Source organism: Malaclemys terrapin, chromosome 2 (assembly GCF_027887155.1).
Source record: "Malaclemys terrapin pileata isolate rMalTer1 chromosome 2, rMalTer1.hap1, whole genome shotgun sequence".
Taxonomy (NCBI): Eukaryota; Metazoa; Chordata; order Testudines; family Emydidae; genus Malaclemys; species Malaclemys terrapin.
The window spans coordinates 189,634,301-189,659,506 of record NC_071506.1 but is presented as its reverse complement, the minus strand read 5'-3'; the positions used below and the strand labels follow the sequence as shown (position 1 = coordinate 189,659,506).

At 39.9% G+C, this 25,206-nt stretch overlaps 1 protein-coding gene across 1 annotated transcript in view; it reads left to right on the top strand.

The window, feature by feature from the left end:
• The window catches only part of CNTNAP2 (contactin associated protein 2), a 1,643,672-nt gene that overhangs the window by 1,232,287 nt on the left and 386,179 nt on the right, over positions 1-25,206 (top strand). The gene's annotated exons all lie outside the window — the stretch shown is intronic.

Below are 25,206 nucleotides of genomic sequence, written 5' to 3'. Positions count from 1 at the left end.
TGAAGCTGCCCATGCTGCCATGATTTCCCTGCTATTGTTACTTGAACTAGCAGTGCACATGCTGTCATCACACCTCCTGATTGCAGTGTAGACCTTTATGGCACAGACCCTATTTTCATACATGTCTGAAAAGCATCATGCATAGTGATTGCACTGTCGGGAAAAGATATTAAATGAATAACTGCTGGGAAAAATCTGAAATGGCAGCCAACAAAAAGAGTTTAACCACAGAAAATGATAATAAATCTATAATAATACTTTGCATCTCTATAGCAACTCTCAGCCAAATTTCTCAAAATGTTTTATTTAAATTAATGGGTTAGTCCTTACAACATCACTGTGAAGTGGGGGGGGATAAATGATTATTTCACTATAAGGGCTTGCCTATATCTGTTATAGTTTTTGAATATAGTTTTGAACAGTTGAGACAATTGCTGATCACAACCTAGCAGTCAGTTCAGATCAGCTCTAATTGTGTTCAGCATTGTGCCACCTAGCTGTGATTAAATCCTGTTCCCAGCAGGGATATATCCCATTTAGCAGACAGTGTTGAGACAGTTTTTTTCTGGTCTGTGCTGACCCTTCATTGGGGTCAGTATCATAATTATTTATTGTTCAGAATCATGTTCAAGCATGACAGGATGACGTGCGATGTAGGCAAGTCTTTATAAATGGAGAAACTAAAGCACAAAGAAATTAAATAACTTGTTCAGATTTACAAAAGATAGTCAACGCAGGAGGCAGAAATGGGTCCTGGTTAGGGTTACCATTCATCCGGTTTTTCCCGGACATGTCCGGCTTTTTGGTAATCAAACCTCCGTCCAGGGGAATTGCCAAAAAGCCGAAAATGTCCGGGAAAAATACCGCCGGCCGGGCACTTCCCCTCCCGGGCTCCGGCGGCGGCAGCTGCTGTGCTCCCTACCATGACTCTTCTGCTCTGTTTAAAGCCGAGCTGGCCGAGCGCTACCGGCTTCAGGCAGCCCCCTTGCCTCTGGATCCTGAGCCGCTGGCCGGACACTTCCCCTCCCGGGCTCCGGGGGCGCAGGGTCCGGAGGCATGGGGGCTGACCGAAGCCGGTAGCGCTCGGGCAGCTCGGCTCTTAAACAGAGCCGAAGAGTCAGGGAGCAGCAGCAGTCGCTGGAGCCCGCTCTAAGGTAAGCCAGGGATGCTGGCAAAGCTGGGAGTACCATGCGCCGCTGATTGCACAGGTGGGGGGCAGCGCTGGGGGAGCTGCTCTGGGGAGTCGCCAAGAAGCACTGACTGCGGTGGGGGAGAAGGGGAGGGCAGTGTAAAAAAGGCAGGAGCGTGCAGAGGGATCGGAGCTCTGGCTGCGATGGGCATTGGGCTGCCTTGCCTGCAAGTGGATCGGAGCTCCTGGGGCTGGTGCTTAGCTCCCCATTTGTGATGAGACACAGCAGTGTGGTGGATCACTGCGAAATACCTGCCCAATCAGAGCTGTGGGGGTAGGGCTTGCAGGTGCTGGCTCTGACAGCTCCCATTGGAGCTTTTCCCAGCCAATGGGAGCCACTGAGCTTGGCTTGTGGTGGGTCCAGCATGTGGAGACCCTGGCTGCCCCTGATCCTAGGAGCAAACATAATGCCAAAACAAAAGTGTAAATTCACTGCAGAACCAAAGACGAAGTTCCCGTGTTTTCGAAGTGGTAGAGACGAATGGGAAGCTGAGTGCATGGTATGTAGACCTGGTTCTTACATCTCTGTGAAAAATAAAGGTGCTAATGATTTACAAACTCATGTGGACTCAGACAAGCACAAAAAAGCAGTTCAGGGAGAGAGCTCATCAACAAAATTGACAGATTATTTTGTAAAACCAGACAGCGAATCAGAGGATGCTGTTACTGCAGCAGAGGGTGTGTTTGCATTTCACACTGTTAAGCATCATAATAGCTTTAAGTCAATGGATTGCACATCTGTTTTGTAGAAGAAGACATTCCCTTATTTTGAAGTGTCATGGAAATTTTCAAGTGCTAGAACCAAGACAGAAGCAATTGTTATCTCTGTGCTTGCACCGCATTCTGTTGATGTTGTTCTGAAAACGTTTGGAGAAAATGACATAGCTTACTGTGAAGTTGCTACAGATGGAAGCAATCATGGTTCAATGAAAATATTTCCAATAATTATTCAGTATTTCAACTGGAAGAATGGCGGTTTGCAGTCAAAATTGATTGAGATCCAGAACACACCTAATGAGACTGCCGACACAATTGCTCATTACGTAAAAGAAACGCTTGTTTGAGAAGTGCATTGCATTTACAGGTGACAACTGCAATGTTTGGAGGACTCTGGCATGATGAAGATGGAAAGAACATGTTTGCAAACTTAAAGAAGTTGTTGCAGAAGAGAACATTAATTGGTGTGGGTTGCCCAGCACACATTTTGAACAACTGTGTTCACCATGCAGCAGAAAGAATGAACATTGACATTGAGAACATTATTTTTAAAATTTACCAGTACTTTCATATCTACACTGTCCGAACTGAGCAGCTGAAGGAGTATTGTTGATGTTGAATACAGAAAGCTGCTTTCTCATAGCAAGACACGATGGCTGTCATTATTTCCAGGCATTACAACGCTGATACAGATGTTTCCGGCCTTGAAGTCATTCTTTCTGTCACAGGACAAACCACCCATAGTGCTTGAGACATTTTTTGAGTATGAATTAAGTGAGATTTATCTCTGGCACATGCATTCACTCATGAGTGTATTCCAAACTTACATCCAAGAAATCGAAAGGGAAAGCAATTCTGTTGTGGAAGTGCTGAACAGTTTGAACTCGGTTCAGACTATCCTTCTTGAACGCAAGACTCACAACTTTATGTCCCTGAAAGTTAAGGGACTACTGGCACAAAAGCGCATGGGAGGAATTGATGAAGAGTGTGACAAATTCTGTGCTGAAGTAAATAATATGTACAGCAGATGCTTAGAATATTTGGAGATGTGGCTTAGACCCCTGGAAGACTTCTCTTGTTTCAGGTGGATTACCCTGAGTGAGACACCGAATTGGAGTGATGTGGAACTTTGTATCAAGTACCTGACCGATAAGGGGATGCAAATTGATGACGTGAAGTGTTTTAATCAGTTCAGCAACCTGAAGAAGTTTACAGAAAGTTGCAACAGTGATGAAGAGTTCAGTAATTTGCTAGCACACCAGAAGTGGACCAAATATTTTGAGAAATCCAAAAACATTGAGTGTCATTCAGAACTGTTAAAGATTGCTCAGTTCTTCTTTGCTATTCCTTCTCACAATGCAAATGTAGAGTGAATTTTTTCACTGATGCAAAGCCAGTGGACAAAGGAAAGGACCAACTTGAATGTTGAGTCGTTGAAAGGAATTCTACTTGTACAGTACAACTTCAGACAAACTTCTTGTAAAGACTTTCATGCCTTCTTAAAGAGCAATCAACCACTGCTGAGAAAAATGTGATCTGCAGAGAAGTATGCGTGGGCACATGAGGAGAAAGAAAACTGAAGAACTGGTGAAAGGAAAGGACTCACTACATATAAAGCATTATGTCCGGGAGGAATTTTTAAATAGCTCAAAATGTCCGGGATTTTACCGGGCGGGGAGGAGAACTGGGTGCTCTCAGGCATCTGGGGAGCTGGGAAACAGAATAGTGTGAGCTGAGTGTCCTGACCGCTCCCAAAAACTGAGCGCCGGGGCAGATCCTCCACTGGTGTAAACTGAGCAGCTTCATTAAAGTCATGGGAGTCTACACTAGTGGAGTGCCTGACTCTAGAATTGGTGCAGCTGTTTCGCGTGGCTGGGAGGGAGGAGGGGGAATGTGGGGCGCTCAGGGGAGGGGGCGGAGTTGGGGCAGGGACTTTGGGGAAGGGATTGGAATGGGGGCAGGGAAGGGGCGGAGTTGGGACGGGGCCAGGGCCCCGTGGAGTGTCCTCTTTTTTCAATGTTCAAATATGGTAACCCTAGTCCTGGTTTTATCAACTCTGTTCTTTATCCCCAAGACCTCCTTCCAGCATAACATACACTTAATTTTATTAATGAGATGGATTAACTGAATTCATTCAAAAGAACAATAGATAACAGTTGCACATGGGCAGCTAGCAACCCACACTCAATGTCTTGTGTTATTTGAAATCATCTGGGATCTTTTTGTCACATGGAACAAAAAGAGCCAATTGAGCTTCTCATCACTCTGGACCACTTGGCATATATAGCATGTTTGATAGATCTGGGAAAATACTGCAAAAAGTTGACTTTTTTCAAATAAGTTAATAATAATAAGGAAACATCGGTTGAAAGTATTAAACCTGCCTGCTTTGTTAGGCCCCTAAATCCATATTTAGGCACTTAAATACTATGGCCTGATTTTCAGTGGTGCTGAAGTCAATGGGTAATACAGATGCTTAGGAGATTACATATGTATTTAAAACTCAGGCATCAGGGTTGAAAGTTTTGGTCATTAATATTAATTACTATAATTATAAAATAGCCAGGAGCATTGTCATTATTGCAGTGAGAAGTCAAAGGTACACGCCAAACCAGAAACCATCTCCCACTCACTGCTAGTTGACTGGAAATCCTGTGTTACAAGGTTCTAGACCTGAATTCCATGACGTACTAGCAACAACTCAGCTTTGTATTTTATAGTTTGTACTGAGATTTTAATAATAGTGCTGTCAGTTTTAGTCTTTGCTGAAAGGAGCAGTTTATACCCCAGCAAAGAAAAATAATAATGTTCTTATGTTACTCTCATATTCAGTAATCATCCTGCTAAATGATTTTTCATCAACAATTCACTGCCCAATCATGCTTTAAAAATAATTTGTCAGTCCAGTCTACTCTTTCTTTTTTCTTTCTTTCGTGCACCCAAGCTTCTTATCCTTATTCTGTTAATGGGAGCTGTGACTGAGTAAGAATGGCAGGATTTTACCCACACTCTTTCTCACGGCTAAGAAATAACAAAGTATTCTTGCTTTCTGAATCTTGAATAGAGAAAATGAGAATAATCAGAAAAAAACACCCTAAAAATAACTGTTCTGTTCTGCTGAAGGAGCTGAGCTGAGATTTCTTAGATTTCCTAATAGTGCAGCGCAGGTGGTGGTAACCTGGGACTTGCTGAGGGCACAGCAAGCTTGGGCTGCTGGCTATTGTAATCAGGCTGATTGTCAATGACATTTCACTGAAGTACAGTGCTTTTTTGTTATTATTATTCATAATGCCTTTACTTTCTTGGCGAAGATAATGACATCTTCAAGTTGTCATTTTCCAGCCTCATAAGGCTTTGTTCTGCTCACCCCTCCCAAATCTCCATCCTCCTAAGATACGTTTTGGTTTGTAAAATAAAATGGCTTCTTTTGTATTGAAGTGGAGAATTTTTGTAAGTTACAGACGCATGGCACTAGACTTTGTTTTCATCTTTTGGGGTCATTCTGGGAAGTAGCGGAGAGTAAAGTTCCCCTACATGGGTGCAGAAGATGACTTTACATTGTGGCTGGAGAGGCAGTGGGGAGAGGGGAATAGGTAGGTGGGGAAATAGGTGGAACCATCCCTGGGTATGCAGTGAATGTGCTACTCCTTGCAAAGGGATATAGTAAAATACTGCCTCCAGCCCACAGCACAATAGAGGAGTATGGGAAGCATTATACCTCACAGGGGTAGGTCTGAGGCACAGCACCTCCAATGGTGGAGCCTCAGTGCTGTGCCTGAGGGCACAATCCAGATGACAGGAATTAAGGTAGAACTACTTAGTGAAAAACAAGAGACAGATGAGTTATAGTCTCTCTGGGCTAAACTGCTTAGAAGGGCAAAAGGGGACTCCAAAGAAACCTGATAAGTGTTGTTCACACACAAACAAAATCCCTCACCAGTTTTGCGAGTCCTTACCATAATTGTACAACACTAATTAGCTAGGACAACTAAATGACCATGACTTTTCAGGACATGGGACTGATTTGCAGTGGCGCCTGGTGATAACAAGAGAGGGCCATATTCTGGCTTCAGGTACATATGTCGTATGACGTTTAATAGCTGTTGTATGCAAATACATACCCCATTACTTTCATTTTGCAAAATAAATAAATAAATAAATAAATAAATAAATAAAAATATTGTGACATAATGTATCGTGATTCATACTACAAGGGATTGCAGAAGGTACAGGAAGGCACAGACCTCCATGTGTGTGGCCCCATTCCACAGGCAGATCCCTCAGGATCTACAGGGCTTGGGGAAACAGCGCATGACATCTCGGAGTCCTCAGTAAAGAATTCAGGACAATCTCTTAAGTTTTCCACCCCCTCTACAGGGTGACCTGGCCCTTTACTAATTTGCTGTAGTCTGTTTTTTATACTGTTATAATATTGTTATACCATCTAACATATTTATAAATGAAATTATCAATTAAAGCAAATATGTTGGTCTATATATCCTCTTAACTGACTCTAAGTGATCTGTGAATTAATAAGTATTATGTTCTAATGTGATACACTTAATCTGTTCTGAGATTGAAGAGACATCTTTTGTCCATTGTCTCATTACACATGTTCTTGCTACTGATAATATTACTCCCATAAAATATTGTGGATGTTGTTGTTTTTTCTTTGTTCACCCTCCCCTTCCTGCATCTTGGTATGTCTTCTAATCTAAAGCTTGTAGGGTGATTTTCAAAAATATGAGACCATTTATTTTATTACTCTTTCTTTTAACAGAGGTTCTTTAGAGGTATAACATGTTCATGTACTTTCAAAAAGTTTAATCCTCCCCAAAATGTGTGTTTACATAAATGTTATTGCATGTTGGCAGACAGAAGTGCTTATTAGATTGTCTTTATCAGAATTATTTTAACAGGGTTGCTTTGAGTGGGCCTTGTGTTTATTAGTCTTATGAACCACAGAATTTCCACTCATGAGGGTACAGAGTGAAATGTGTTTGTTTTAGTATATGTGGGTTTGTTCCACATGAATTTTGCTTTAAGTGAAATCCAAAACTCAACCCAGTCCTCTGAAAACCTAGCTTTAAAGTTGTTCTGGCAGTAATAGTGGTCAGGGGTGTAAGCCAATCCCTTCCCTCCCCTTCTGAGAGACATACCTTTATAAGGCATGGGGCAAAAGGGCAAAAGTGTGTGCATAGTAACAGGACAGTAGGGGTTAGTTATGGGCCAGATTGTGGCTGGCCCTGATGTGGTTGCACATGGGTGCAAGAGGGCACAGGTAGCCTTTCTCTCTGAAGGCTCTCAGCTACTGTGGTGATGAGGGCTATATAAGTACCTGCATAGATGGACAGATGGATAGCACAATGCCTTATGGAATTCCTGCTGGTGATGTGCAGCTCTGTATCACCTGCGCAATCTGGCCCTATGCTTCCAATTCTAGGAAGGGTTCTTGCATTGGTGAAGAATTTGGAATATTGCCCCAACCTTCACCTTAGCGTGAAGGACACACAGGAAAGGCAATCCAACAATTCCACTTGGGCAAGTAACTGTGAAGGCATGAGAGCAAGGGCATAAAATTCATGCTGTGTTGAGCAGAAGAATGAATTAGTTCAAATTGTGCAGTAAAGTGAACAGAATGAATAGACTGTACTTATTACTGGGAACAAGGTATGTTTGGAACAACTCCTCCCACAAGTACGGGAGCTTTAAAAATAATCTCAACAAATGGCAAAGGGCTAAAATCTGCCCTCAGATGTGTCTGTGCCTCTGCTAGTAACTTCAGTGGGAGTTGCATGCATCCATTTGAGGGCAAAAATTGACCCAAACACCATGATTTATATCTTTTAAATTCCCAGAGAGTGGGGAAAGTTATATAAAAGTCTAGAAGCTGATGAGAGAAGAACAGTAAATCGCCTGACAATATATTTAGCAAATGATAATACAGTCCACGGGGGCGGTGGGGGTGGACACCATAAAAATTAAAGAAAAAAACAGTTTCTTAGCTGGAGCATTATTGAATATTTAGAGACAAAGAAGAAATAGTTCGATGAGGGAGATTTCCTGGCTTTGCCTTCATTTTCTCTTACAAATAAATCACTGGATAAGATGAATCCTTATTTAGAGTGCCAGCCTCAATAAGAAAATACAGTTTCATTTATTTTCGCAATATCTACTAGTGGAATCTTTTTTCATTATTGAATTGCATTGATATTACCATTAGTGTGGAGAGCCATCTATGACAAGCTATTACATTAAAAGTTCTATCAATAAGGCTATAGATTTGTGACCATGGCTCATTTTTTAAGCTTGAAGAAGGAACTTTTTCCATATTCTTATGTGTGAAGTAGCAGGATAAGAGCAGTGATAAGAGGAAAACTATTATTTTAATTGCTTTAAAGGCCTGCTTTCTCCTGTTATCAGGTCCTATATTTTCTTTTGTTGCTTGGAACACATATACAAAAGTCTTCACTAACTTTGAAGAACAATCAGTTAGAAAAGGTCTTCAGGCAGTGGTGCTGTCATCCCAAGTAGTCCATTGATGGATCCAGGCAATGTATTGAGATAAAGTAGAATTCTTCAAGTGGATTTTGCATAGTCCTTCTTGTAGGAAGGCGCCTACATCAACAGCTGTACTTCTGTGGGTCGATCTCCAAACTCAACAACGGACTTGCACAGTGCCAGACTTAAGATATATCTGCACTTATGGTGATGCATAGAGTACAGACGCCAGCTAGCATAAGTGTAAATAGCAGTGTAGGAGCATTACATGCCTGAAACCAGGGTATATCCTACATGGCTCTCTACACACCCAAGCAGTCCCTCCCATGTCTACACTGCCATTTTTAGCTGTCTAGTGTCTAGCTGCCTCCCTGCTGCTAGATCCTTTCCCACTGCCCTCTCCTTGCAAGAGCTATTCTTGTTGCAGTAAAAGGATATCCCTGCTGGAGCCTTTCCCTGCAGCCTCCCCATGGCAGAGCCTTGCACTGCTGTGTGTAGCCAGCACACTGTAGTGACAAGTGCGGATGCAGCCTCTTTTCACGGTGGCATGTAGTGCCTGTAATCTACATGCCGGCATAAGTATAGACAAGGCATCTGCCTACTGGGTCTGAAGAGCCTCCTCCCTCCATAGGGGTCTGAGGAGGCCTTCCCACTTTTATGGCCCAGACAGTGCCCACACCATATAGATATTTTCCCCTTCTTTTTTTTCTTGTCTTTCTTAAAAAAAAGTTGACTGACATCTAACTAATTAAAAAATAATGTTGCCCCCAACGGATAGAAAGGAAGACTGATGAGGAAAGCATTGAGGTTGTTGTACATGATCCAGACTTGCACCTTCCTTGCTTAGAGGGAACAGAAAAGTAGTTGAAACCACTTCCCTTTTTATACCCTCAGAAACCACCATGTAGGCAAGTGCTTGACAAAAGATTTTGGAAGTTCAAAGAGAGGATGCCTTGATCCCCTTATGGTGACTATGTACAGGCTCATTTTTAGCTCCAGCCTCATATCCCAAACAACATGACATATTCCGCCTCAGCTGACAATTCCTGTTGTTAGTAAAAGCAAATCAGTAAGAACTTAGGAAAATGTGTTTTCAGTAATTTTTTAAGAGAAGTAAAAAAAATGAATCTATGTTTGACAGGCATGTAAGAATATAGTGAGTGTAATTAAAACTGGGAAATATTTACAGTTCAAAATGAAATAAGTTAACAAGGAAAAATAATGGACAAAATTCTGAGATAAATCTGATGAATTTAGAAGGTCTCTGAGGAGTTGTAAATTGGCCAATAATGTTTTTAGACTCAGATCCACTGTCCAGTCTCAGCTCCTGTCTTTCACTCCAGGGGCATCTGAAGACAGCAACCATGGAAAATTGCTCAGTGTTTTGCAGGGCTCTCTCCTTCACATCCTATTCATGATCAATTCCTCTTGAACACCAAAATAACTGGGGTTTTTTTGTTTAGAGCCTCCCATGCCCAAGGAAAGCACTGACAAGACAAGATTTGGCCTAAAGTATGTGATAACTTATTTAAACATTACATTGTAAAGCACACTTGCGAGGGAGTAGACTTAAAGTTGTGCATTCAACCATAACTTTTGTGTTTCCTGACTTAAAATCTGTGAAACCTCAATGTTGCATTATATTGGTTTTTGCAATAACAGTACCCTTGATAATCCTTTTTTCACTAGTCTGCCCTCTTAATAATTCACATTTTTCTACCTCATAAATACAATATTTACTGTATGACACCTAGGATAGTTCTTTCATACATACTGACATTTTCAATATTTGCAGATCTTTTCTTTCTTTCTTTCTTTCTTTCTTTCTTTTTCTTTCTTTCTTTCTTTCTTTCTTTCTTTCTTTCTTTCTTTCTTTCTTTCTGAAAATTCTAATTTGCTCTGTGGGTTTGACATTGAGACAATGCCCCAGGGGTCAGCATGTCTTGGATGGAAAATGATATGTGGAGAGCATTAATTATGGAGATTTACACCAGAAATGACTCTACACATGACTAATTCCTCTATTCTGTTAGCTGTAAATAGAAATGGATCAGGTTGCAATTTATGATATTCCCGATGCCAAAAAACATCGGTATGATGCTGTTACATCACATGGATTCATGCAAATGGTTGATTGCTACCTAAATGTGTATATATATGCAGTGCATATCCTCAGGTAATTTATGAGAAGGTGTCAATATATGAAATACTAAATGAGGCAATGACCAGTGAGTAATATAATTTCCCCAGAAACCAGCGTATATTTCCAGATCAGAACTAGATATTTCCTTTGTTGTTTCTTGATGAAGGTGATATCCATCCAGATTAACTCCATTCATATCAGTGAAGTTATACTTGTGTAACTGATAGCAGAATGTAGCCATGGTAACCAAAAAAGTTGAAAAGAATAGGTCAGTAATCTCAGGAAATACAAGATTGAGAGAGAAAAGTTTTTTATACCAACATAAATAGACAGAATTGTGAAGTATTTTAAAAAGTGATTAAGAGGTAAAGAAATCAGTGGATCACTTTTACTTGCAAGGAACAGGTTTGCCAACAGCCAGCCATGGTATAGGCAGTCCACAACTACATCTGGTCTTTAAATGCAGATCCTTTGTGTCTTCTCTCGGTAGGTAGGTTTGGCAGATATTTTGCATGTTTTCTATAGCTTTTTCTTCCTTATTCCAGACAGATTTAAATGTAACAGGAATTCTCTTCGTATCTTTTATATTTGTGTTTCAATAAACACTTTTCTACCAGTTATTTATCAGCACCTAATGAAAATTACTGCTCTAGTTATTATTCCATTGTGTTGGAAATGATGCACTATATTAGCAGCCTGGGCAGAAAAGTCAGAAGAATGTGATTTTTTTTTTTAACAAATTCAGAATGTGGGAGTGTAATTACTCAGTGTGTGGCAAGCGTCTAATTGTAGTATTCATCCAAATTCTGAATAACTCAAGATGTCATTTAGTCATAGTCAAATACAAAGCTGAATAACGGACTGGACAATAGTCACATATATTACCTTTGATGTTTTATTGCCGCAGGATGTGAATCTGAAAATCATTAACAATGGTTAGGCAACCCTATAACCCCATAAAACAGATATTAATATTCTCAATTAGTTTTCATAATTTTAATGACTTGCTAATGTCATCGTTACAAATTATGAAAAAACAAACCCTTCAGATACCCCATCTACTTTTAATTAAACATAACTTATGAACTAGAATTTCAATCTATCCCTAGTCATAATTAGAGGCAGTGTTTTCTATTTGCCATAAGGACATTTTAAGTAAAACTACTTTTAAATTATTACATTTTTAATTATAAAAATATCTTTGTTTAAAAATATAGAATAGTAATGCACTCTAGAAAGTTCAGGATTTTGCTCCAAAGGCTTTCTTGCTTATGATAGATTTATTTTTATTGACCTAGAGGATTAAGATAATTTGTCTGTATGATTATATTCAGATTTGTCTGTATGATTATATTCAGCTTTACCTTTTTCAGTAAAGTTTGCTAATTATGAGTGTGAAAGGACTCCCTCATGGTGAAACCCAATGTTGCAATGACTCTGCCCTTGCCAACATCTATCCCCTGGGGTGTGGAATGGGGATTTGGTACCCTTCTGGAGTACCCAGTGTCCCAAATAGCCAACAAATTAAATATAACAAACAGATCTTCCACTCCACCTGCGCTCCTCTTCAGTCTCACTCTCCCAAAGTCCAAAACACAACTAAACATAAATTTTACATTTTTCGTGTACTCAATTCTCTGCAGACTCTTCACCTATCCCCCTGGGGCTCTGCAGAATTCTCCTATACTTTTTACAGAGTGCCACCTCCCAGGGTTTTCTCCCTGGAGGCAAAGCTCTTCCCAGGCCGCTAATCCTCAGGGTTTCTTCCCTGACCCATTGAAGGCCTTTTCGCAGGCTGGTTCCTTATTCCTAGCCTCCTACCTGGAGTCTGAGGCTTGCAGGGCCTGCCTCTGGAACCTCTTTCTCTCCAGCTGACCTCTACTTTCAGGGCCGGGCACCTTCCAAATCAGCCACATTGAAGTGATTACGTTTACTAGCTGTAATGGCTGTGCTCCAAGTACTACAAGGAAGACGCAAACCTTCCCTCACCCCACATCTCCCCACTCTTTGCTTCCAGTAGGTATTTGGGTTCATTTCAGCCAAAACACTGATATTCTGCTTCAGCTGAATATTTCTTTGAATACATACTGGAAGCCAAATGTCACTGTGTCCCTAGTAAATAAATACCCAAATTGGAATTAGGCCAGAACACTGGGGATGCTCCCCCTGACCTTGCAGCAGGTATTCTATTGTTATTCGTATGGGTACAGCGGATATTATTTTGTATCTCAGAGTTAACTTTATCCTAGCTTTTGCTCTTAGGTTTGTTCTTTTCATGCTGCAGTGTTTCAATTTTTTCTTCCTCCTCATTGTGTAGGCGAAAACATAGGAACCTAATCAACATGGAGTAGGTTCTAACAGGTCTCTTCCATTGCTGTGTAACATTTGGAAATAAAAAGAATGATAAAAATTCTAGGGGGAAAAAAACCCTGAAAATGATTTCATTTTTATTTAAAGTTAGTGTGTTCTTTTTATATGATCGTTTATTTATTTTATGTTTGTAGTTCTTCGCAAAGGTCACTTTCTGCTGATTGTGAAATAATCTCATAATCTATTTATCTACTGACTTCAATAAATGTAGTCACATAATAGAATTTGTACAAAAGTATGTTAGAAAATCATGACAGTGCATTGGTACTAAATTAATTAAGATATTTAATTCACATGTGGAGGGAAAAGTATAAAGTACTGGAGCCATCACAGCCTTTATTTAATTCTTAATAAATGCGGATGACCTCATACCTCAAGTTGCTGCTTTTAGCCTATAATTACCTCATTAAAACTAATAAATGTACAAATGTCTTAGTGAATGACTTACAAACTGTTTATAAACCAATAAATTAGGTTTCGCTTTTATCTGTTTTTTTTTTGGGGGGGGGGGGGGGGAGGGGAACACACTTGCCAAGAGTAAATAAAAGCAATTGGAACTTGTAGAGAAACAAGACTGTGATTTGGGCTGAAAAGAAAAGATCCATCTGTGTCCTGAGTTAGCCTTCTTCATTAGAAAACAATATAATAAAGTCATGAAAATTAGAGCTAGGAAAGACCTCTTACCTTATCTACTCCATTCCAAGGCTGCAACCCTGCCAGAGAAGTATAATTCGCTACAGTATAATCTCAATTACTTTGTCCCATTCTTCTTTAAAAGATCCATTCCTACTGGAAACTATTGTAGAATCTACTTGTTGTTATCATTATATTCAGCCTTAATTTTCCTTGGCTTAATTTATCCCATTACTTATTTTTATACCTTTTGTTACCACCCTAACCAGTTCCACTTATCCTTGGTATTTACACCCCTTAAATACTCATAGATGGTTATATCTGCATAGGTATGCTCGGATACACAGAAAAGATGCCAAAGGTATTGAGAGTGATCCTGGCCCAAAAGAAAGTACAGAAGTGAGCGGTGGGCTGCATTGGAACATGTTGAGAAGCTTTTTTTTTCCACATCTGTGGAACGTAGGGAGTCTTCCATCAAAATATGTGGGGGAAAAGGGTCAAATTCTCTCTGTGTAAATCAATTTGAGAGAGGAGGACAAACATGAGACTCATTAGGTATCAGGTGAGACACAAAGGAATCTTCAGCAAACAAAAAACTCAACATCGATCATTTTCAACTCAGTATAATTTGTTAGATAACACTTTTAAAGTGTGTCTTCTGGGGATCACCTTCGTTATTTTGGCAGTGCTCCTTTGGCTTTCACAATCTAAATGTTCTTAGTTTCTGCCGGTGGCACTAAAAACGCAACAACCACCAAAACAAGTCAGTGCAGAGGTTGAGACTGACTGAAGATGAGCAATAATGCAATTCCTAGGTAAGCAGAAGGTACCTGCAACACATGACCTTAGTGGATGAGATGTGTGTTTCTTGCAGCAGAACTCTGTAAGGCTTTATACTATCAGGCGAGCAAACTGGCTGTGGTGAAGTACTAATATGAACCTTTTGATTCAGAAGACAGGAGGATACATTGTTTCTTTAGAAAACTCAGTGAGAGGAGGAGGAGGAGATAAGATACTTCCCTTTTATTGTTGCTGATCCTGCCGCCATGCTTCACTGACTACTGCTACTCCCTGCTTCTGTTGTTTCTGTTGTTATTATAATTGTGCCATGTTTCCTTTATTTCTTCTGCTTCCACCACAGTTTGCAACATCTGCCCACGTTTTCTAATGTAATTACATAATTTTGTCTTATGTTGCTCTTTTTATTTTAGCCACTTCTAAATCACAGGAAACAAAAGCTGAGAGGGCTGTATTAATACAAGATCAAAAGAAACATAACAAAGGCAGTAATTTCACCAGATTTAGCATATCCTATATAGTACTCCAGTATTTCCAGCACACCCACATAAACTCCCTTCCATTCCCCAGTATGTGTGCAGACATTGCTGATGATCACACTGGGACTTTGAAAGAGTGTTATGACAAAGCTGACAATAAGATGCCCCAGAAGTACCAAACTCTCCACAGACAGTGTTAAATATAGGGAATACTGTCGAAATGACCTTATGGGGTCTGGCCAGAGCAACTGCACCTGGTGGGAACAGAGAACCTGCAGAGAATCTGGCTCCTGTGGACATTAAATATAGTCAAACCAGTCCAAGGAGTGTTGTACAGCAGTGGGACAAAATGTGGATTAACCCAAGTCTGCATGAAGTAGGCCAAACTGACAATGAGGCACGTGTCTTTGAGCAGAGGGTGCTCAGGAAGTAGGTTGGACAGGAACCGAGCATGCTGAAAGAGAGCAAACTGAAGAGTCAGAGAGTGAGCTACTTTCTGGATATGTGGCTGGACCCTGGTATCTTAATTGGGGTTTCTTTGTGCACTTTTGCTGTTTTGGGGTTTGTTTATTTGTTGCCACCTATGTGAAAGGCAAACTGGCAAACTTGTGTACACTGTAAATAAATAGAAAAGATTCTAACCTGAGAATTCACCAGCAACATAACCCCAAATCTGCTACTGCTTCAGAGGGAAGTGTTGAGAAACCCCATAATAGACTAACAGGCCTTGGGGAAAGTTTCTCTCTAATATTAATTAGTTACAAGTTGGCTTATAGAGCATGGGCCTGTATATCCCTTCCCAGTTTTTATCCTATCTAAAGGTAACTGTGAATGTTCTCATTAACCATATAACTATTTAATCCTTTTATGAATCCTATTAAGATCTTTAGCTCAGTGAAATCTTCTGGTAGTGAGTTCTATTAGTTAATTAGGTGTCTACTTAGACAAGTTAAATGTCTTCAAGTCACCAGGGCCTGAGAAATACATCCTAGAATACTCAAGGAGCTGACTGAGGAGATACCTGAGCCATTGGCAATTATCTTCAAAAAGTCATGGAAGACAGGAGAGATTCCAGAGGACTGGAGAAGGGAAAATACAGTGCCAATCTGTAAAAAAGAAAATAAGGACAACCTGGGGAATTACAGACCAGACAGCTTCACTTCAGTACCCGGAAAGATAATGGAGCAAATAATTAAGCAATCAAATTGCAAACACCTAGAAGATAATAAGGTGATAAGTAACATGATAAAAACAAATCATGTCAAACAAACCGAATAGCTTTCTTTGACAGAATAACAAGCCTTGTGGATGGGGGAAAGCGGTAGATGTGGTATATCTTGACTTTAGTAAGGCTTTTGATACTGTCTCGCATGACCCTCTCATAAACAAACTAGGGAAATACAGTCTAGATGGAGCTACCATAAGGTGGGTGCATAACTTGTTGGAAAACTGTTCCCAGAGAGTAGTTATCAGTGGTTCACAGTCAAGCTAGAAGGGCATATCAAGGGATCAATTCTGGGTCTAGTTCTCTTCAATATCTTCATCAATGATTTAGATAGTGGCATAGAGAGTACATTTATAAAGTTTGCAGATGATACCAAGCTTGGATGGTTGCAAATGCTTTGGAGGATATGATGATCTGGACAAACTGGAGAAAAAGTCTGAAGTAAATAGGATGAAATTCAATAAGGACAAATGAAAAGTACTCCACTTAGGAAGGAACAATCAGTCGCATACATACAAAATGGAAAATGACTACCCAGGAAAGAGTACTGCAGAAAAGTATCTGGGGATCATAGTAATGCTATAGAGAATCTAAATATGAGTCAACAGTGTAACACTGTTGCAAAAAAAGCGAACATCATTCTGGAATGTATTAGGAATGTTGTGAGCAAGACACAAAAAATAATTCTTCTACTCTACACCGTGCTGATTAGGCCTCAACTGGAGTATTGTGTCCTGTTCTAGGCATCACATTTCAGGAAAGATGTGAAGAAATTGGAGAAAATCCAGAGAAGAGCAACAAAAACGATTAAAGCTCTAGAAAACATGATCTAAGAGGGAAGATTGAAAAAAGAAGAGAAGACTGAGGGGGGAAATAACAGTTTTCAAGTCCATAAAAGGTTGTTACAAGGAGAAGGGAGAAAAATTGTTCTTCTTAATCTCTGAGGATAGGACAAGAAGCAATAGGCTTAAATTGCAGCAAGGGCAGTTTAGGTTGGACATTAGGAAACACTTCCTAACTGTTAGGGTGGTTAAACACTGGAACAAATTGCCTAGAGAGGTTGTGAAATCGCCATCATTGGAGATTTTTAGGAGCAGCTTAGACAAACACCTGTCAGAGATGGTCTAGATAAGACTAGATCCTACATACATGCAGGGCACTGGACTAGAAGACTTCTGGGGGTCCCTTCCAGTCCTATGATTCTATATGTGGGGGTGTTTGTTTACCAAAACATCTTTTATCAGTTTTAAGTATATTGCTTTTCTATATTGTTGAATATTTCCTTTTTCAGGCCCATGATTTTAGGTACCTCAGTTTTGTGGTGCAGTTGAGTTAACTTGGGACTGATTTTCAGAAGTTCTGAGCAGCTAGGACAGTCATTCAGTGAGAACTACAAATTCTCAACACCTCTGAAAATCAGGCATGAAATGTCTCAAGGTGGGTACCTAAAATTAGAGGCCACTTTTGAAAATGTTGTCCTTCATCTCTAGGCACTTCTATTTCCCCATCTGTAAAATGAGGATAGTTTTAGTAGTATGTATTTACCACAGAAAATGTTTTAAGGGTTTTATTGAGGTATGAACAGCGCACAGAAAAATATAAGCACCGTATTATGGCTGTTATTGTTTTATCTGGGGTTAAAATTCGTAGTGAATTTTCAAAGATGATTACTGTGTCATTGCTTTTATGGGTGAAAAGTCATGTGAAATGATATGGCCCCTTCCTCCCTTTTGGAGGAGAAAAAAATCCTATAAACAATGGGGGGGGGGGGGGAGAGGGAGTTTTCATGATATTGAGGCATTTTTATGGGCTGGGTTAAACCTTGCTGTTATGGGTTGGGTGTAACCACTGCCTTTATTCAGGAGACATGTAAAGGAACCATTGTAAACAGGTGGCTGAAACAATTAGGTGGTTTTCATGCCATGCACAGGGCCATATCACCAGCCAAAGCAAAGGCATCTTCAAGGCCACTCAGGAATTTGATCTATGTGGGCAAGAGCTCAACTGGAAAATGTTTGGGGAGGTGTCTGTGTAAGTGCGAACAGAGAGACAGACTCAGGAAGAAAGCCAGGCTGATGCAGCCTGGAAGCAAACTGTGTGGTCCTGGGAGAAGCTGAGGGAGAGGCTTTGGGTTGGGGTGCTGTCTGACAGACCTGTGAACAAGGATACTGTCTCCCATTGTTAGATTTCTTCTGTTTTCAGGGCAATAGGCATTGTACATTATTTGTAAATGAAAAAAAATTGCATCAAAGAAATACCTGACTCTCAACAATTTCTCCTCCTAACTAGAAAAACCTATAAAATTCCACATTTTTGGCTAGCTGCTTGGGTCAAGAGGAGTAACAGTATTTTCACAAAAAGAATGAGGAGTACTTGTGACATCTTAGAGACTAACAAATTTACTTGAGCATAAGCTTTCGTGGGCTAAAACCCACTTCATCGGATGCATGAAGTGCTTCTGAAAAAATAAAGGATTATCTCTTTGCATATATTTGCCCTTCTTGCCTCCCCAGAAAGCACTTTTTGTTGCACAAAATAACTGTCTGATCATGTACTTCTATACTGTCCTGAGCGTGGGGTGGGGCATGGGAGTGGGTTATATTATTTGAATTATATGCCAACACACATATCATTTTGTGTCAAAATGGGAGCTAATTGTCTGGAATGTAACATTTCGATTATTATTGATTTTGAATATGAAAGTGATTTATAATATTTGGACATTTATTGTAAAAGTCTGCAACAGTAATAAAGAGCGAGAAAGGTGCTGCAGATAAATGTGCTAAAAAAACACTGAAAACTTAGATTTTTTTTTTGACCACAGTGCTTTTCTGAACTTCGTTTTAATCTGTTTAACAAGAAGTATGTGGTTAATATTTCATTGACAGATGATCTGTCTCTTTGTTATTTTAATATGTTTCATTGTATGTATTAGAGAGACAAGGTATGGTTATTGACCAGGACTATGCTTCATTGAAGAGAGGTACATGGAAACATCATTATTAAACACCTAACACAAATAAAAATGTATTGTATCTGTAAAATAACTGCATAACTGTTTGAAAGACCATTTTCAAAGAGTAGTTATCAATGGTTTAGTGAACTGGGTGGGCTTATCAAGTGCACTTCTGTGGGGGTCAGTCCTGGGACTGCTACTATTCAATATTTTTCTTAACAACTTGGATGATGGAGTGGAGAGCATGCTTGTAAAATTTGCTGATTACACCAAGCTGGGAGGGGTTGCCATCACTTTGGAAAACAGGATTAGAATTAATAATGACCTTGACAAATTGAAGAATTAGTCTGAAATCAATACGATGAAATTCAATAAAAGACAAGTACAAAGTATTAACTACACTTTGGAAGGAAAAAGCAAGTGCATAAATACAAAATGGCAAATAAATGACTAGGCAGCAATACTACAGAAAAGCATCGGAGGATTATAGGAGTCAATAACGTGATGCTGCCATGAAAGAGACAAATGTCATTCTGGAATGTATTAACAGGAGAGTCATATGTAAGACCTGGGGGATAATTGTTCTGCTCTCCTCAGCACTGATTAGGCCTCAGGTGAAGTACTGTGTCCATTTAGCATTTTTTTTTTAGAAAATTTTAAGCATTTTAAGAAAGCTGTGGAAAAAATGCAGAGGGGAGCAAGAAAATAAGGTTTGGACAACATGTTTTGTGAGGAAAGGCTGAAAGAATTGGGCATGTTTAGAAGAGAAGACAGAGGAGGGACCTAACAACAGTCTTCAAATATATTAAGGGCTGTTATAAAGAAGACAGTGATCAATTGTTATCCATGTCCACTGAGGGTAGAACAACAAGTACTCAGCTTAGTTTGCAGCAAGGGACATTTAAGTTGGATATTAAGAAAAACGTTCTAACTATAAGGATAGTTAAGCATTGGAACAGTTTACTTTGGGAGGCTGTGAAATGCCAATCCTTTTTTTAAGAACAGTTTAGACCAACACCTGCCAAGGATGCTCTAGGTATACTTAATCCTGCCTCAGCATGAGGGTGTTGAGCTAGATGACTTCTTGAGGTCCCTTCAAGCCTTTTCATTTCTGTGATTCTATGATAAAATGTGAACTACTTCAAGGAATCCAGTATGTGTCTGTGCACTGCTAGCAGACTTAACTCCTCTAGGGCTAGATGGTCTATTTATAGATAAGCCTGACTACATGTCAGCATCCCAGGAGCAGCCATCACTCTTTCCATACTCCCCCCACTTGCTTTTCTGGGGATCGGAGTAAGTAATCTGCCTTTTTCTGGAAGAGATTAGAAAAGCATCTTATCATTAATATCCAGAGTTAGGTCGATATATTAGCTGGTATTTTAAGACGGTGGAGCCATAGGCGCTGACTTCTACTCGCGCCGGTGGGTGCTCAACCCCCCTCTCTCCCCACCCCTGCTCCCATTCCCACCCCTTCCCCCAAAGTCCCTGCCCCAACTCCGCCCCCTCCCTGCACCTATTTCAACTCCTTCCCCAAATCCCCACCCCGCCTCTTCCCCACTTCCTCCCCTGAGCACACCACATTCCCACTCCTCTCCCCTCCCTCCTGGAGCTTGCTATGCCGCCAAACAGCTGTTTGGCAGCAGCAAGCCCTGGGAGGTAGGCGGAGGAGCGGGGACACAGTGTGCTCAGGGGAGGAGGAGGTCAGGTGGGGAGGGGAGCTTGGCTGCTGATGGGTGCAGAGCACTCACTAATTTTTCCCTGTGGGTGCTCCAGCCCCGGAGCACCCACGGAGTTGGCACCTGTAGGTGGAGGGAAGGCTCCACTGACTCCCTGCCCAACTACAAAAACACACTGGACTTTGTTTTACCTTTTCTCTCCATCCACCTGCAGCAGAGAAGTGTGCGTGTCTCTTTCACCCTGTATGCCCGTGCTGTAGGCCAGGCCACAATCTGTCCCCTAACGACTTACAAAGTAAATACAGTTAAAGATAGTGGACCGAATTCATCTCATGTAACTCCATTTACCTAGCCCACTGTTTTCAATGAAATATAAAGTGAATGTTTTTTTTTCTTTTGTTTTATTTTATTTTCTATTTGTGCCCTTAAAAACAGAGTCCTTAGGACTCAAAAGTTTCTAATTGACAAGCAAGAACAGTTGAATAATCCCTTCTAAAGTGCCATAGTGTATTACTAGCAGTACCTATCTAGTTTGAAGAGGTTTATACTACTAATAAACAAATAAAGCATTATTGGCAGCTATGTGTATACAAGTTTTTGTGTTTTTCCATGGCTAATTAAAAATAATGAGCCCTGCTGTACCTTAGCCTCAGGAAAAACAAGTAATGCAATTAGATAAGTCCAGTGGTGATAGTTAGAATACAAAGAGAAGAGGGAAAGCAGAATTTTGAGCAGTGTTATTTACTTACGTTTGTTGCTTAAGTGGAGGCTCTTCTTTAAAGGAACTTTTTTTTACTAGCCGCTTAAGTCAGCAGCCTTTGTATACCAATCAGAAATCTTTATTCTATTTTGTTTCTCCTTTAAAGGAAATTAAAGTTAAAATAAGAATCTCACATGGCATCGTTTGCAAAGTATTGCTGAAATTTTTCAGTGAAAATGTTTAAACCTTTCAGTAATTGGAAGATATGGCATTATAGTTTCCCTTGTAAAGAGGCATCCACTTTTTGTTGTTTGATTGTAGAACAGATCTGGGAACTAAGAGATCAGAACTCCAGCCCTGATTTTGCACTGAATCATACGATATGGGTAATTTTACTTTGCTTTTCTTTGCCTCTTGTTCTGCATTTGTAAAATGAGAATAGCAATACCTAATCAGCTTTGTAAAGCATTTTGAGATCTGTGGATGAAAAACACTATACAGGTGCTAATTATTATTATTTATTTAACTTTAGTCATATAATCCTGATGGGTTTTGTATTATTTTATTTGCAGAGCTTTGTTTCAGATCAAACCAGAAACCTCAACACCAACTGAGCTGGGATCTCTGTTTACATTTAGTCATCTTCTGAGGGGAGTGCCTTCCTTCCCTCAACTACCTTAGCAGAAAGGCCAGCTTCCTCTCAGAGGGTCAGGCTGGGTCTACACTAGAAAATTAAGTTGGCTTAACTACATTGCTCTGGGGTGTGAAAAATCCACACCCATGAGCAGCCTTGTTAAGAAGAGTTAATCCCCTGTGTAGACAGTGGTATGCTGATGGGAAAATTCTTCCGTCGACCTAGCTAGCACCTCTTGGGGAGGTAGATTAGCAACCCCAACAGGAGAACCCCTCCTGTCAGTGAAGGTAGCACCTACATGGAAGCACTGCAGCAATGCAGCTCTTCTGCAGTAGCATTTCAAGTGTAGACAAGCCATCAATGACACAGGTAGTGTCATAGACTCCCCTTAGTGCCTTCAGAACCTCCAGCTGGGGAAAAAACATCTTGAGGAGTCATCTACTATGACTCAGATTCCAAGGATCAGTTGAGACTATCTCAAATATTCTCTGTCTTTTCTGTGAAGAAGAACATAAATTCCTCACAGCAGGAGGTATCTTTCATAGGCACAGCACGGGGGACAGGAAATTTTGTGCTATAGTAGATAAATTTCACAGTAAATCTTGGACATTGGCATTCTGATCTCCCATGTTTTGTCTGACATAGGTTGTGGTTAACGCTGGTGATCTGAAAAGGTGATGTGAAAGAGTTATTTTAGACCCCAACCAAGCAAAGTACTTTAGCACATTGATAACATTAAGCCAAGGGACAACTCATGTGCTAAAACACTTTGATGGATTTAGGGGCCATGCATCAATGGTTGTAGAAAGCAAAGTGTGTTAGTTTGTTTCCAGTCTATGAAACAGCAGTACAGTGTTTTCTATCAAAGGATCCTGGAAACTCATTGAATCCATAAATCAAAAGTCATTAGTCACTTCACCTTCCTGATGAAAGAGTGAAAAAGCCCTAACTTCTGTTTGGAAGAGGTAAGAGGAGCCTAATTATTAAAATCTGTGGTATATGCACGTAGGCCAATGTGTGACTGGCTGTGTGAGTGAGACCTTGAAGAATCCTGTGGTTGCAATGATGGACAATGAGCTAAGCTAATATGTCAGAGGTGCTGTCTCCAAACAATGAATCTTGGATACTTCATTACCAAGCTTTGACAAAAGCTCTTTCTTTTCAGTCAGAAAGCCAGTGGCCTTGCTGCAGTTTTTTATACCATAGAATTCTCTCTTTTGTTTCTCTGTTTTTACACATGAGATTAATGCACTGAATATGTTTGTCTTCAAAGTAGAGTCTTTTCAGCATGTTCATTTCCTCTCATCAATGTCTCAGGGTTCTTATTGTCCCAGTTAGCCTGTAAGAACAAATGTCATCCTGCCACATCTCTGTAATATTATTAATTTGTATATGTGCATTTTATCTATTTCTATATATAAAAGCGCGAGCGAGCTAGAGTATGTCATGATCATTTAAATGTGTTGCTCTCCAGCAAAGATATTAATACCCTGCAATGGGATATGGGGAAAATATTCCTTCAATTCTTGCAAAAAAATCAAACACAAAAAACAGCACAACACACACCACCACTTCCTCTATGGGACAATGACACATTCCAGTGAATATTTAGATAGTATGACTAGAAGTATAATCTATAGTTACATTAGCTAGAATAAAGATTACAGTATAGTATATATACTACTCCATAACATAACATCACCATCAGTTGGGGTTATGAAGGAAAAGCCCCCAATGAGATAGCATTGCATAATCACTTCTTATAACTTCATTTGAAACATCTAGTTTTGGTCACTATCAGAGAGACGTTACCAGCTTGTATGGACCATTGTTTGTTCTGATATAGCATTTCCTATATTCTATTTAAAACAACAACAACAACACTGAATGAAATGCACATATGAGAGATTTGGATGCTAAAAACCTGTAACTTTTTTGTGTGTGGGGGAGGGGATATCCTTTGTAGACCCTACTTTAATACATTGTTGGGTTATACATATTAGAAGTTCTTTCCCCCACACACACACTTCCATTGTTAAAAATGTTAGTTAGCTAGTGTTTTGATGATGACATATGTACTCAGACATGCTTAGAAGCAAACAAGGTGTTTGACAGTAATGTCATCTTTATTCAAAATAATTTTTCAGCTAAGCCAAAGGAGAGGGTGAGAGATAGTCAGGAGGAGGATTCAAGTGCCTGCAAGCAGTTAGGCAGAAATTATTTCCCCTTAATTCTCATATGCACATTACAAATTTGCATTTTAATTTTAATATCTGAAAGTGTGAAAGCATATTCAGGTAAATGTGCTAATTAGCTCTTTGTAAACAGCTATATGCTGTCATTTTTTCTTAAATTTAAAAGGTGATTAAAATAACATAGATTTTATTGCTGGCAAGGAAAAGGAATAAGTAACCATCTGCAAAAGTAATGTGATCTTCAAAAAAAAAAAAAAAATAATAAAACCCAAACCCATCCATATTATAGTAGTTCCTCAATGTCGGTACAAGTAGAGAGAAAATGAAAAATTGCCACAAGACAATCTGGTACTCCAGCTCTCAAATACCAAGGTGATGAATACTGGATAACTATTTACAAAGAGTCAGATTCCCTCCCGCCCCTCCCTCCCCGCCCCCCCCCCACACACACACACACCTACTTATGTTGAGGAGCATCTTACTCATTGAGTAGCTCCACTCATTTCCGGTACAAGAGTAAGTTCGCACTGTGAGCATCAGAATCAAGCCCAGTGAGAGAGATACTACTCAATATGTGTCTGAATCTGCACCATTAATGTCAATTTGTACTTTACTGTTGAGTGCAATGAGTTCAGCATGAAGCCCTTTAAAAGAAGTTAAAAAAAATTTCACAAATAGTTGCAACTATTAAAGTTTTAAAGTGGCAATTTTTTAAACGCTGCAGTTCACAGTAAACGATTATTTGGGGGAGGGGGAAATATACATTTGCCTTGACATTCATTACTTTGTGACACCAATTTTGAATGGACCCAATATAAAGATGAACGTATAATTGTGATAACCTGTTGTGACATCTTAAAATGTGATCCGTATGTGGGAAACTTGAATGAAAAAGATTTGCTGAAAAACACAATTAAGAAAACATTTTTGTCCTCAAAGTAAGAAGTTAGGTTTATAATTTGGAGAGATTCAGAGAAATAAAAGGTC